A 13990-nucleotide genomic window follows, 5' to 3' on the forward strand; every position below is an offset into this window, starting at 1 on the left:
CAAGCTACAGCCAATATCCATTCTCATTTGTCCTTGCTTAGCCTGTAAAGTTGCAAATGTTTTAAATATTATCCCTGGATATTTCTATACAAGCAAATACATCTTACATTTTTAAGAAGATAAAGCAGATTATAAAACATTATAAATGTATATTTAATGTATATTATTACACTTATATTACAAAACATATAAACACGACATTTTTATAAAATGTAAATGTAAATATATGAATAAAATATATTCTGGACTGACATACAACAAAGCATTAAAAGTAATTTTCTATGGGGGCTCCTGGGTGGCTTAGTCAGTTAAGCGTCTGACTTAAGCTCAGGTCATGATCTCATAGTTTATGAGTTCAAGCCCCACGTCAAACTCTGTGCAGACAGCTCAGAGCCTGGTGCCTGCTTCGGATGCTGTGTCTCCTTCTCTCTCTGCCCTCCCTGATCATGCTCTGTCTCTATCAAAAATAAACAAACACTATTAAAAAAAAAGTAATTTTTTATAGTGACATGATTGTAATTGATTTTTTTTCCTTTTTAATCTTAACTGCATTTACAGATTTCTCTACAATAAACTCATTATTTATTAACATGTCAAAAAATAGAATATGCTTTAGCTGGTTTTATCTCAGCAAACTAAAAAAAATTTTTTTTAGAAGTAACATCAACATTTTTCAACAGCTCCATCTGCTGGCCACTAAATAAAGTTAATTTTCAAATATTAACTGTATTTATTTTTACTACAGCCAGGAGAAGAAATAGAATTCCTGTGTTAAAACAAAGGATGCTTCCTACATATCTTTGAAGACTGAGTATTAGGAATCAAGTTAATTTACCTGCAATGAAAAGTGATACGAACTTGGGTAGCTGGAGAGCAGGCTATTACCCCAAACGCAACACAGACCTGTTTGCCTAGAACAGAGACAGGACACTGAAAAACTGGTTTGGTGTTTTTGGCTATCTTCCACTGGAATGCTGATTTTGATGGTTGTACAAAATAAAAACATCGATTAGAGATTTAAAATGTATATGTATGAAATATATGATATTGCCCAAATATTCAGAGGGGCAGTCTAAACTCCAACGTCATTCTCATTACTCTTGAAGTGAAATTGCTCTTGGTTCTGTATCTCTTTATTATTTCCTGAAATTGAATTGATGATAAATATTTTCCTAAATACAAATCTCTCTTTAGATGGTAATGGGAGGTATGATTGTATAAAAATCTCTTAGTTAGGGGCGCCTGGGTGTCACAGTCGGTTGAGCAACTTACTTCAGCTCAGGTCATGATCTCACCGTTTGTGGGTTCGAGCCCCGTGTCGGACTCTGCACTGACAGCTCAGAGCCTGGAGCCTGCTTTGGATTCTGTGTCTCCCTCTCTCTCTCATTCCTCCCCTGCTCGTTCTCTGTCTCTCTCTGTCTCTCAAAAATAAACAAATGTTAAAAAAAATTAAAAAAAAACCTCTTAGTTATCTAACTCTGGAACTGTTAAAAAGTAAGGTTTATCATTATGCTCAGTAAAATAAGCTAGTCATGAAAGCATGAATATTATATGATTCCCCTTGTATGAAGTACCTACAATATTTCAAATTCATAGAAACGGAAAATAGAATGATGGTTATGAGGGACAGGGGCAAAGAAGAGGGGACTTGTTATATTATGGGTACAGAGTCTTAGTTTTGAAAAATGAAAAAGTTCTGGAGATCTGTTTCAGAACAATGGAAATAATATTTAACACTACTGAACTGTGCACTTAAAAATAGGTAAGAGGTGAATTTTATGTTTCTTACCACAATAAAAAGGTTTATTATATATATAATATTGATGTTATATATTATAGAATTTGTAATATATACATATATAACAAATTCAAAAGAACACATTGAAGCAACCATGCACTACACTTCAGATTCCATTTTTCTTATCTTCTTGCAAGTAAATCATTATTTCCATACATTCATAGCATTTGTTTGTGACTTACATTTTAAAAAGATATTCAAACGTGTTTTTGAGATGGAATGAATTACATTGAAATTACTCTCTAAATTAATTGGAAGATGATGCAAGTCACTAAAAATTTCCCCCTATTTATGTATTCCTGTACAAGTCACTTAGCTTTTTGGGTCTCAGCTTCTTTATGGAAAGTGAGTTGAAAGAGGTGATCATTTCTATGCCTTATGAACCCTAAAATTCTCAAAATGTTTTCATGACATCTTTTTGATGTCCTTCCCTAACCAACTCTAAAGCCATATATCTCTAAACAAACTGGTCATAAATTTTAAAAAGGCACCATAAAGTCGTTAAAGGTCTATTAGGTGCATTTTATATAACAAATTACACTTAGTTTGAGCCTATAAAAAAGAAGTCTCTCCTTTACAATGGGTAGAAGTAACACGAGCTTATAAAAAACACACTTGTTAAATGTAGGATTAATATAATATCCACACCTTATTTGGAGAGTTGATTCAGACCCTAGAAAAGAATAGGGATTGTTTTATTTTTACCCTTATTAAAAAAACAAAGTGAGGTGAAAATTTTCTACAGTTTTAAATAGCATAGGCAGTACCACTATGGAGATGAAGGGTAAACTTACAGGACAAAAAAGTCATGGGGCAAAGCAGCATGGGTGTGGGAAGTGGGGAAGAAGTGAAGAGAAATAATAAAAGTGGCTAAGTAGTGGAGTCTGGTTGAGGTAGGAGTAGGCCCCTATACAGCTTCAGACTTACCTCATCCACACTAGTGGGAGCTGCCCTGGATGCAAGACAATTAAAAGCAAAATATAAATACGAGGCTTGGGGGAGAGTCCTCATTTTTATTCCATTCCGTCATCTGGCCAGATTGCTCTGTTGCTCACTATATCTAACAACATGTAACAAAATTTATTCTAAAAAAATATGCTTGGGGCGCCTGGGTGGCTCAGTTGGTTGGGCGGCCGACTTCGGCTCAGGTCATGATCTCACGGTCCGTGAGTTCAAGCCCCGCGTCGGGCTCTGTGCTGACAGCTCAGAGCCTGGAGACGGTTTCGGATTCTGTGTCTCCCTCTCTCTGACCCTCCCCCGTTCATGCTCTGTCTGTCTCTGTCTCAAAAATAAAAATAAACGTTAAAAAAAAATTAAAAAAATATGCTTGAAGAAGCTCATGTATTACTATAGGTATGCTTCTGGTACTAAGTTTAGTTGCTTGCTGAGATTATGGCTGGTTCTAGTGGCTAATCACAATATTCCTTAAATTAATTCTCATTTGCTTTCTTACATAGCTGCACCAACAATATACTTGACATAAAATATGAAATTTAGAGTAACTCATTATTCTATATTAAGAACATGAACATAAAATAACCACGTACATACTGTATATGTATAATACTATGTAAGTATATCTGTGTGTATGCCATGTATATATATTTAAATGCATGCACTTAAACTGGTATGAGCATAATTCTTAACAACTTCAACAGTTGCAAAGAATACGTAATAAAACAGTGTTTGCTATTTATTACAAGTTGTTCAAAAGTAGCATTTTTGATTCCAGGGTCTATTGGCTGTGCTGTTCACAGCAGGAAGCCATCTGCCACATGTGCTTACAGAGCACTTAAAATATCTCTAGTGGGAATTGAGATGTGCTTTAAATGTAAAATTCACAATATGAATGAAAGAATGTAAAATATCTCATTAATATATTTTTTATATTGATGGCATGTGGAAATGACAATATTCTGGATATATTATGTTACATAAAATATTATTAAAATTAATTTCACTAGTTTCTTTTTACTTTTTAAAATTGGAAGATGTTAAATTGCATACATGGTTCACCTCATATTTCAGTTGGATAGCATGGATTTACAGTGTAAATAAATGCAATTTCCTCCCATTAATCAAGTGCAAGCCCATGGATTACACACACTGCTGAGTGCTGACTACGGATAAGAGTGAATGGTCTTTGCTTTGGCTGTTCTGCCTCATATATTCAGGAATACTCAGTCAGCAGCTCAGACCTCACTCACAATGGTGACCTATGCTGTTCAACTCCAAGGCAACCAAGAAGACTCTAGCAAGTGTGTATATTTATTCAAACAATATTTGATAACACACACACACACACACACACACACACATTTCTCTAAAGATCCAAGAACATTTTTTAGGAAGAAAAAAAGAATTTTAGTATAATGTTTGCATCGATCAGGAGTACCATTGGTTATTAGGTAGGTAAGAAGATGTCCTAGAATTCCTTAAGGAACAAAATGTACTTAACAAGATGAGACCTTTAAGACAATGTTCAAAAGAAAGCATTTTCTGTTCTTGAAGAAGAAAGTTAGAAAACTGCTTTGGCTTGTGTTTGCTAGCTCTGGTATTAAGATGTACTATGAAGTAGGCAGAAGTCACCTTTCCCTAATTTTCCTTTGTGCCATACTTCCCCTTCTAGCTCTTCCCCCTGTTTGGAAATCCTAGTGCCTTTCTCAGCTCTGTCTCTCTTATTTGTCTCTTTCCATAGAAAGAGAAATAATCTTCTGTTAATGTAAGGCCAGTAGAAGTTTGGGCTCAGAGACACATGCGGTTTGCAGAAATTTCCCAGGTGATTTTGGGATTCTTCCACTCCACTCCTGTCGAGAACCACTGCCCTCAGATTGTAGATGAATGTGGCATTCTTCCAGGAATATTTACCTTAAAATAGGAGAGTCACAGAAGGGGTACCTGGCTCGCTCAGTAGATAGAGCATGTGACTCTTGATTTCAGGGGCTTGAGTTCAAGCCCCATGTTGGGCATAGAGGTTACTTTTAAAAAAATAAGTAAATAAAAATAAATAAAAGGAACAGGCAAAAACAAAACAATGTTTAAGTGGTGCCTGGCTGGCTCTTGATCTTGGGGTCGTGAGTTTGCGCCCCATGTTAGGGGTAGAGTTTACTTAAATATTTTTTAAAATAAAAATAAAGAAGGTCACAGAATAGGCACAATGCTTAATACAAGGAATTAATCATGGAGGGGGGAATTCTAGGCACCAAAAGCTGAGTTTTGGCTGAGGGTGGAGGACAAGAACCTCTATGCTATCTTTCCATGGTGGCTGCATTGTGAATAAGGGTCTGACTTCAGGGTTTTGGAGAAGATTGCTTCATCCATCACCTGATTGCCTAATGCCTAAACATCACAAAGCTAATTTCTACGGGGCTTAGTCTCTGCTAATTAATACCTATGGGCTAGTGGGTTACCTTTTGTAGGTAACACAAACACATTTCAACATGTTTTCTGAAGATCCAATACCTTAACCCAAAGAATTAATTAGTTGGAATTTCTGCACGTTTGTAGGCTGGCAGGGATCATATTTTTCCGATTGACTGGCCTTTGGGATGTACTTTGAATTACACAGAATAAATAGGACCCCATATCTAGGTAGGGCCCAGCCTTCTAATTTACTGACTATATTTAGATGCTTCTGGAATGAAATGATGACTGTGAAAGTAAAATAACACACTTACTCTTTTTTTAAAAAAATATTATTTTTGAGAGGGAGAGAGAGAGCAGGGGAGGGGCAGAGAGAGGGGGACAGAAGATCTATCTGTGCTGACAGCAGAGAGCCCAATGGGGGGCTCGAACTCATGAACCTTGCTTGAGATGATGACCTGAGCTGAAGTTGGACACTTAACCGACCGAGTTACCCAGGCGCACTGATACATTTATTCTGATCAGATGTTACCTTTCAGAAATTCTCTCGTTGTTTTTTTTTTTTTTTCTTTTGACGTGCCCATACAGTTTCTTATAGTTCAGCATACTTCCAGTGCATTTTAGGAACTCTTACATTAATTTTGCTATTCATATATTTCAATAAATATAATTGCCAACAATAAGTACTATATTTCTAGAGGAGTACATTTATATAGCATTCTATTTTCTTTTTAACCTGGAAATTATTTTCTTTCAAATGCCATTCATTTGAAATTCTAGACCCTCAAGAGACAATTCTCCAGCATACATCTGCTGACATACTTCCTGCAAGGTTCGCGTCCCCCAGGTAGGGTAGGGTGGGTAGTCAAGACTGTATGATTTCTGGCTTCAGGTGTGCAATAACAAAGATTTCAGAAACCATGCTCTACTGTAGTAAGGCTAGTCTAGTAGTATAGTAAAGTGTAGCAGAGGAGTCCTAGGGGGCAATGTAGGTGTTTTTAGGGCATTCCTGATGTCATCCAACTTCCTAATCCCCTTAACCTCAGCTTTAAATCCTACCAAAAGAAAAGAAAAGGTCTAGATAACCCAAATATGAGTAATGTGGTAGGCAGAATAATAGCCCCAAAGATATCCATGTTGTGGTCCTCAGAACCTGTGACTAGGTTAGGTTACATGGCAAAGAGGAATTGAGGTTGCAGATCGAATTAAGGTTGCTAATCATCTGATTTTAAATTAGATGGGGGGGGGGTTATCCTGGACTACTCAGGTGGGCCAGTATAATCACAGTGTCCTTAAAGGTGAACAAAGGAGGCAGAAAGGAGTCAGAGAAAGAGTTGTGGCAAGGGAAACAGGGTCAGAGAGATGCTGCCATGCTGCCTGGGAAGGTGGAAGGAGTGGGACATGAGCTAAGGGATGTGATCATCTTCTGGTAGCTAGAAAGGTGGGAAAATGGATTCTTCCCTAGACCCTCCAGAAAGGAATGCAGCTGAGCCACATCTTGATTTTAGCTCAGTTAAACCCCTGCGGGTCCTCAGAAGCACAGAACTGTAAGGCAATACATTTGTGTTGTTTTAAGCCACTAACTTGGTGATAATTCGTTACAGCAGCAGTAGAAAACTAGTACAGCTGGTAACTGGATTTGTGGTTCTTTGTAATCAAAGATAATTCTAACCAAGTCTGTATAAAATCAACATTTTAAAAAACATGATTCCCATATAATTCCTCTTTCCCAAGGTCGGCAGCAGTGACAGCTGACTTTTAAATGGTTTATGTTCTTAACTGTCTTAAATTATGCCACATCCTATTATATTTCTCCTGATGAATTAGAATTTTGTTGTTTTTTGGACTTCATTTTTATTAGATGAGTTTTAAGTTCACAGTAAAGTTCAGAGGAAGGTACAGAGATTTATTTACTACACACACCCTTGTCCCCACACTTGGTTATTTTTTAAAGCCCTGACACATAAGTTTATTTTTGCTTTAATACCAATTTCATTCAGATTCCAGTTTTCCTAAAGAGTGTTGCTTTAAATGAAGGTTTCTATTACAAATTTCTGGAAATCCACCTCCTGTTGTATAAATCACGGTTTCTTTTGTCAGAAACTATGCTTCTTTGAGGCCTTAAATATTTTTTCCTCTCTGTCCTAAGGGTAATTGCCAGGTCAACTCTTTTTTTTTTTTTTTTTTTTTTTCTTTTTTGGAGCCAATATACGTAGTCTGTTTTAAATATGAATCCAAGTTAGTTAACATATAGTGTAATAATGATTTCAGGAAAACAATTTAGTGCTTCATCACTTACACAGAACACCCAGTGCGCATCCCAACAAGTGTCCTCCTTAGTGCCTCGCACCCATTTAGCCCATCCGGATCAACTCTTAATACACTTCTCCAAAGCTGCAGGAGGGAGGAGCCGGCACCTCCCGCAGGTGAAGGGGGTTAGAGACCTAAATGGAAGGCTCCTTCACGGTATTCAGATTATTTCTCCCTCCAATCAGGACAACTGTGATAACCTGACATATGAGTGAAATGTTTTGTTACAGGTTGAACCACTGACACTCTACCCACCTGCCGCTTAAATAATTCCTCAGAATGGGAAAGGTACGGATTAAGTAGAGACATAATACACACGGCGTAGAAAAAAAAACTATTCTCCGGTATTTTGAGAATACTAGGTAAGAGTTACCAAATAAAGAGCAAAGTAGTTAATACCCGTTTCATTTACACCGCACAACGTCAGTACTCAATTTCAGTGTTTTAAAAAAATACCCAACTTTTATCCCCAAAGTTAGAGATCTATAACAATTTATGTGGTTTTCCCGAAAAGTCCAGGACCGCCGCAGAGGCAGAGAAATCATTGACAGCTGCGCGTCTGGCGGCCACCGCGGCCACAGCGCCGGCATGCCCCCGTGGCTGCGTGCGCGCGCGACGGGGCGGGGCGGAGTCGGAGCCGGGCGCGCGCGCGCGCGCGGGGACGGGGCGGGGAGAGCCCAGAGGGCTGGCGGGCGCGCGCCCGGGGCCGTCTGGTCGGCAGGGGGCGCTGCGCACCCACGCCCCGCGCTGCCTGCCCCCGGGTGCTGTCCGCGGCGGTTCGATTGGAGCAGCCGCCGAAGAGCGCTTGGCGCCATTTTGAAGCGGAGAGGAGGAGGAACGGCCGGGCTGGCTGGGGAGGGGGGGGGGGGGGGGAGGAGGCGATTGGATGCGGCGGCGGCGGCGGATCCCGGAGAGCAGCGGAGTGAGAGGAGTAGCGAGTCCGGCACCCGGAGGTAGGAAACAATTCAGTTAACGGAAAGAAAATGTCTCTCTTCTCTGGTCTCCGTGCTCCATTTTTCAGCGCCCGCCACCGCGGCAGTGTCTGTGGCGGGGCTTAAGCGCCGCCCGCCTGCCAGCCGAGAGTCGCCTCCCGGCATCGGGGGCTGCAGCCGCCGGCTCCCTGGCGGCGGCCGGGGCCGGGAGGAGTGGGGCGCGGGCCGGGGGCGTGGGTCGGGCTGCGCGGTGGGGGTGGGGAGGGCCCCGCCGCCGGCGCGCTCCCTCCACGCCGCGGGCTCAGTCGCAGCCTCTGGAAATTAAACTTGCCGCCCTGGCCCCAGCCGGGGCGCCCGCGGCGGCGGTGGCGGCGGGCGGTGACCTTGCGCGCGGGCGGGGGTCCGCGCCCCGCAGCCGGGTCGCCAGCGCCCCGCCGCCTCCGCCTCCGCCCCTCCCCCCGCGTCCCGGCCGGCCGGCGGCTGTTTCCCGGGCGGCAGGCGGGCGGCGCGGTGCTCCTGTTGAATCCTCCCGCTGGCGGGTTTTCCCCCTTCCGGGCGAGGGGTGGGGAGCGCGGGTCCGGGCTGAACCCCGGGCGGCGTGCGGGCCTCGGGCGCCTTCGCCCCTTCGCCGGGTCCCCGCGCGCCTCGCCCGCGCCGCCCAGCCCTTTGCTCCGGGCGAGGAAACGGGCTGCTAGAGTGACATTTTTGCACTGTGACTTGCCAATCCGCCGGACATAAAGCGCGCTAACCGCGCTCTCGGAGCTGGTGCTGGGGGAACCTGAGGACCTGGTGGAGCGAGAGCGCAAGTACTGGCTGGAGAGACTCCTCCTGGGCGACAACTGGGTTCTGGCTTTCCTTTAGGAAGCCGTGGAGTTGGAGTGACAATGAAAATGGTGTGCAGTTGGAAATAGTTAACATTTTTGCGCTGTTATCTTAGTGACACTTGAAAAGTTTTGGTCAGAAGAAAAATCTTGTATGTTGCCGCTGTTGTTTCTTGGTACGTACGTTCAAGCTGTGCCAGGCAGAAGTACAGTTATTTTGAGGGAGTGGATCTGAACCCTGAAATGCGGTGCCTCGCCTTCAGACTTGCCTTGTTACTGCCTTCCTTCCCGGGGAACGCGTAAACTCCGGGAAGGGTTTGAAGGAGCAGGTTGCTACCCTTTCAACACACGTTTTAAGAATCCTAACTAACCCGATAAAAGAGAACCCTTTATTTTGCTTTGAAGGATGTGCTCTGACCGCTGTTTTCACACTTTTATTATGAAGTGATGGACGGGCAGTGCTGTCCTGAACGACCCTACCCTTACCAGTTTAGGAAACTTGGGATACAGCCTTTAATTTCGAAGGCTGGCCATAGGTCTTTAGTGAGTTGGGAGTCTTCTACTGTCTTCCTAATAAACTTTAAAAATTCAAGCGTGATTGTAAGAGCGAGCTGTGAATAAATTACAATTATTTCAAACTTGCTTGGCAATACAATCGTTGTTCTCAACTGACCCCTGTAAAGTTCCAAGCTAGAGCATTTTTGGTATTAACTTACGTAATAAGTAAAATAGTTAAAAACACAAAAATGGTATTAAGCAAAATAAGGGCTGGAAGGGACACTTTATATATGCAGCACATTTGTCAGAGATGTTAAGCATTTTTAGGGGCAGTAAGATGAGCATTCCCATGGTTGTATGCAGGTCAGTTTGTGGAACAGTTAATCTTGTATCACCTGGTGATAGCAGAAAACCTAATTAAAATTTATACCGGTGAATATGTAGGTGAAAGTTTCAACATGGGACTTCTGTTAGATGTATTCTCAAAAGCTTAACTATAAAAAAACACATCTTAGGTCCGAACGTTATTCCTTTGAAATAAACTTGCAAATACATAGAGAAAAGGTGCACTTTTGACATTCTTTGATTACTGAAGTAGCTAATTTTTTTTGCCTTTTTTTCTTTCTTTTTTTTTTTTTTTTGCTGTTTAAAAAAATTACCATTTTTGCAGCTGGGTTTTACCTTAGGGCTTAAATATTTTAAATGACAAGGTAGTATTTGGATTGGTGTTTCGTTTTAAAGAACTTTTGTGCTCTTTATTATTTTCTCCTTTTTTTGAGATTGATTCTCCTTGTATGAGCTTTGTTTTCACAGCAGCTTTTGTATTCTTCCTGTTGCTTTTATTCCTGTCTAATTATGTCTGTCTTTTCCCTCACTTTTTCCAGGAGTTGCAGGAGATAATGTGATGACAGTGATTGTTGTTGTCATGAAATGTCATGAAATGTTGCTAAGGTTATTTATTTGACAGGTAGTCTGAGCTGGCTGTTGATAGAAGTTGCTTTAATTGTTAAGTTTACTTAAAAATTGTTCTGCAGCTTTAACAGTCACAAAGAGTAACATTTTGAGGATTTGACTTTATCAATAACTTGGTAAACCTAACAATAAACTGATACCCTGTATTAGACAGAACTTGCCCTGATGAGGAATGATACTTTATGAGGAAGGGAATATTTTGGGAAGTTGTTTTTTTTTTTTTTTTTGCTTTTCCCTCTTGAAGAATTAGGATTGTCCTTTGACTTCCTCATTGCAACTTTTTTGATCATACGTGCCTAGAACTAACAATTTAACTGTGATTTGGCTTGGATGGCAAGTACTGTGTATAAGTTAAAAAAGAATAAATTTATGTTTCCTTTGTTAGTGTTAGAGAGCTATAAAGAAACTTAAAGATGATCATCATCTTAGTTATGATATGCATGAGAAATTAGGTTCAGATTGTAATTTATCCAAAGGCACAGTCATATTCATATGGTGGAATTGGGGTAACTCTTAGTTTCTCATGGAAGCTTAGAAGCATCTATATGGTCTGTATTGTTCTGTTCAGGATTTAAGTAATATTTAAAATTCCTGCCAGATAGTGTATTATTCTTCATTCCCTTCTCCATTCATTCAATCAAGAAGTAATATTTCAAGGTTAACCATCTGTTTCAGAGTCTGGTTTTAATAATTTTTATCTGGCATTCAGTCCACTTAAGTTGTCTCAGAAGATAACCTTTTGCATGTCTCTTTTCTGGAGTTAGTTGATCTTTCGTTGTGCAACGTTACTTGACATGGCATTCATTTATTCTTCTTGAAACTTGTAAGCCAGGGTGATTTTGAGGTTAGTATTGAACTTTATTTTGTTATAAGATGGATGTGTATGACTGTATTTTTTTCACTTTTAAACTCCGTTTGCTACACCAGTCATTTGTCACTTCCAGTTAAAATAGATATTTGGATAAAATTGTGTTTGGTTTGAGTATTCCTGTTTGGAAATGTTAAAAATTCCAGAAATACTTAGTTTAAAAGTAAGCCCAGTATTTTCTCTGAAAATGTATTTACCTTTGAAGCATATTTAAGAAGCTGGCAAATGGTTCTCAGTTTTGACTCCTCAGCGTGTAGAGGTCAGCTCTTCCTCACATTATAATGTTATGAAGCTGATTATAACCATTTTCCCCTATAAATGAAAAGGGTTTTTAGCCATTTCTCACTAGTGCAAAAATAGGGTAGGTTTGTTGCTTTGAGACTGTAATTGTTTTAGGTGGGAGGGATGATCATGCACAGGGAGAAAATTATGAAGATTAAACTCAGATGAGCAAAATTTAGTTGCTTAAAGCCATTAATCTGAGATATTTAAACATATCCATAATAGTTATTGTGTTCTAACGACTAGGCATTAATAAGGCATTCTAATTACTAGGCAGTAATTAGAAGTGCTTAGTTTAGTTGCAAAACTTCTAAGTGGCTAGGGGGACTGGAGGAAGAAGACTGGTTAAAGCAGGAAGCATCTTTAAAGGGCCATGACCTGGAAGTACTCCTCTAACCTGCCTCTCCCTTTGACAGAGAATGCTTTAACCTGATTCAGTTAAAATGAACAAATGTTAAGCTCCCATATGCAGAGTGCCAGAGATGATGCAATAACAAGGACTGAGATCTTGCCTTGTAGAAGTTTAGGGTACTGGTTGGACACCTGCACCAAAGTGGTGGGAACTGAGAACCAGACAGTAAGATCCCTGCTGTTAAGGCTTCTTTGAGTAACAATTGAGGTTGCTCTTCTTTATGTGGGAGAATGAAATTAGCCAACACTAAATATAAAACTGATAGGAAGAGGGAATATAATAACCATAAGCATTGCCTCTTTCTAGGACAGGATGGTTGGGGGGGGGGCGGGCAATAGGAAATGAGAGTTTGTGGTGCTTTGGGCAGTGTAGGGATTCTTTTTCTTTTTCATCTCAGAAGTGGTTTTAGAGTGAAGAGATCTTAAAGAAAAGCCCCAGATGTATACCCAAGATCTATTTCCACATTATATCCTCAACTAGCTGAAATTCGGTTAGGCAATTTTAGTCAGCCTTCTGATATGAAGATGGGGGAGGGGCTGTGTGTGGATAGTTGATGGTGAGAGTCGTGGTTAAGGTTGTGGGCTTAGAGGACTTTAATTTTATACTTTAGGTTAAAAGTTATACATGTATATGATAAACATTCTGATGGCACAAAAAAGTAAAAATAAAAGCTACTTGTCCTCCCTTCCCCCCCAACAGGCAGTCCACTGTTAATAGTTTCTAGAGAGTTTATTTTTCAAAAAACTTATACAGATAGTATTATATTGTACCGTCCACTTTTTTTCAACTGCAATTTACTTTTTTGCCTAGCTAATGTCACAGAGCAGTTTTCACATTGGCACATATAGGTCAACATAATTAAAAATGATTATTTTGGGGCACCTGGGTGGCGCAGTCGGTTAAGCGTCCGACTTCAGCCAGGTCACGATCTCGCGGTCCGTGAGTTCGAGCCCCGCGTCAGGCTCTGGGCTGATGGCTCGGAGCCTGGAGCCTGTTTCCGATTCTGTGTCTCCCTCTCTCTCTGCCCCTCCCCCGTTCATGCTCTGTCTCGCTCTGTCCCAAAAATAAATAAAAAACGTTGAAAAAAAAATAAAAAAAAATGATTATTTTATGAGGATGTATCATGATTTTTTCTTTCGAGTGTTTAGATTGTAACAATTTACACTGACCAGTGGTTTATGAGTATGCCTGTTACATGTTCACCAACATTGGACTTTATTAAACCTTATGCTTCTTGCCAATTTGATATGAAATTTTTATCCTGTTTTGATTTACATTTCTTTGATTATGAGTGAGGGTAATCACTTTCTTTTTTCTTTTTTGGGGGGGGGTATGCTTATTGGGCAGAAGTTACTTGTAGCACATACTTTAGATGGAGCTTATTTTACTTGACTCTTTCTCCCCCTCCCTCATCTAAAATGAACTGAGAGAGGTGCAATTTTTAGAGACTTATAATATTTTTAGAGCCTGTGGCACTTTGAGGGGGGCATTGCTCTGAATGGAGAGACTACAATGCTAGACTTTGAACGACCAAGGGCCAACATTGAGCATATTGAGAGCCCTTAACTTGGTGTTAACGAGGTATATAAAGGCAGGAAGGGAGATTTGAGAGGGCAAATAAATTTTGTATAGGGCCAGCTCTGTCTTCTGTCTGCTTCTCCTGTCTCACTACTCCCTTCCACCCTCAACTGTCATTTGGTTTTTACCTGTGCTGTCATTTCGTTTGCTCCTGTT

General features: G+C 40.5%; 1 protein-coding gene across 1 annotated transcript in view; it reads left to right on the forward strand.

Moving 5' to 3' along the window:
• Positions 1–8299: 8299 nt before the first annotated feature.
• Positions 8300–13990, forward strand: part of PDS5B (PDS5 cohesin associated factor B) — a 191722-nt gene continuing 186031 nt past the window's right edge. The window contains 1 exon segment of the mRNA XM_049646779.1: positions 8300–8424. The gene's annotated coding sequence lies outside the window, so the exon portion shown is untranslated.

This window comes from Panthera uncia (assembly GCF_023721935.1).
Source record: "Panthera uncia isolate 11264 chromosome A1 unlocalized genomic scaffold, Puncia_PCG_1.0 HiC_scaffold_16, whole genome shotgun sequence".
Taxonomy (NCBI): domain Eukaryota; kingdom Metazoa; phylum Chordata; class Mammalia; order Carnivora; family Felidae; genus Panthera; species Panthera uncia.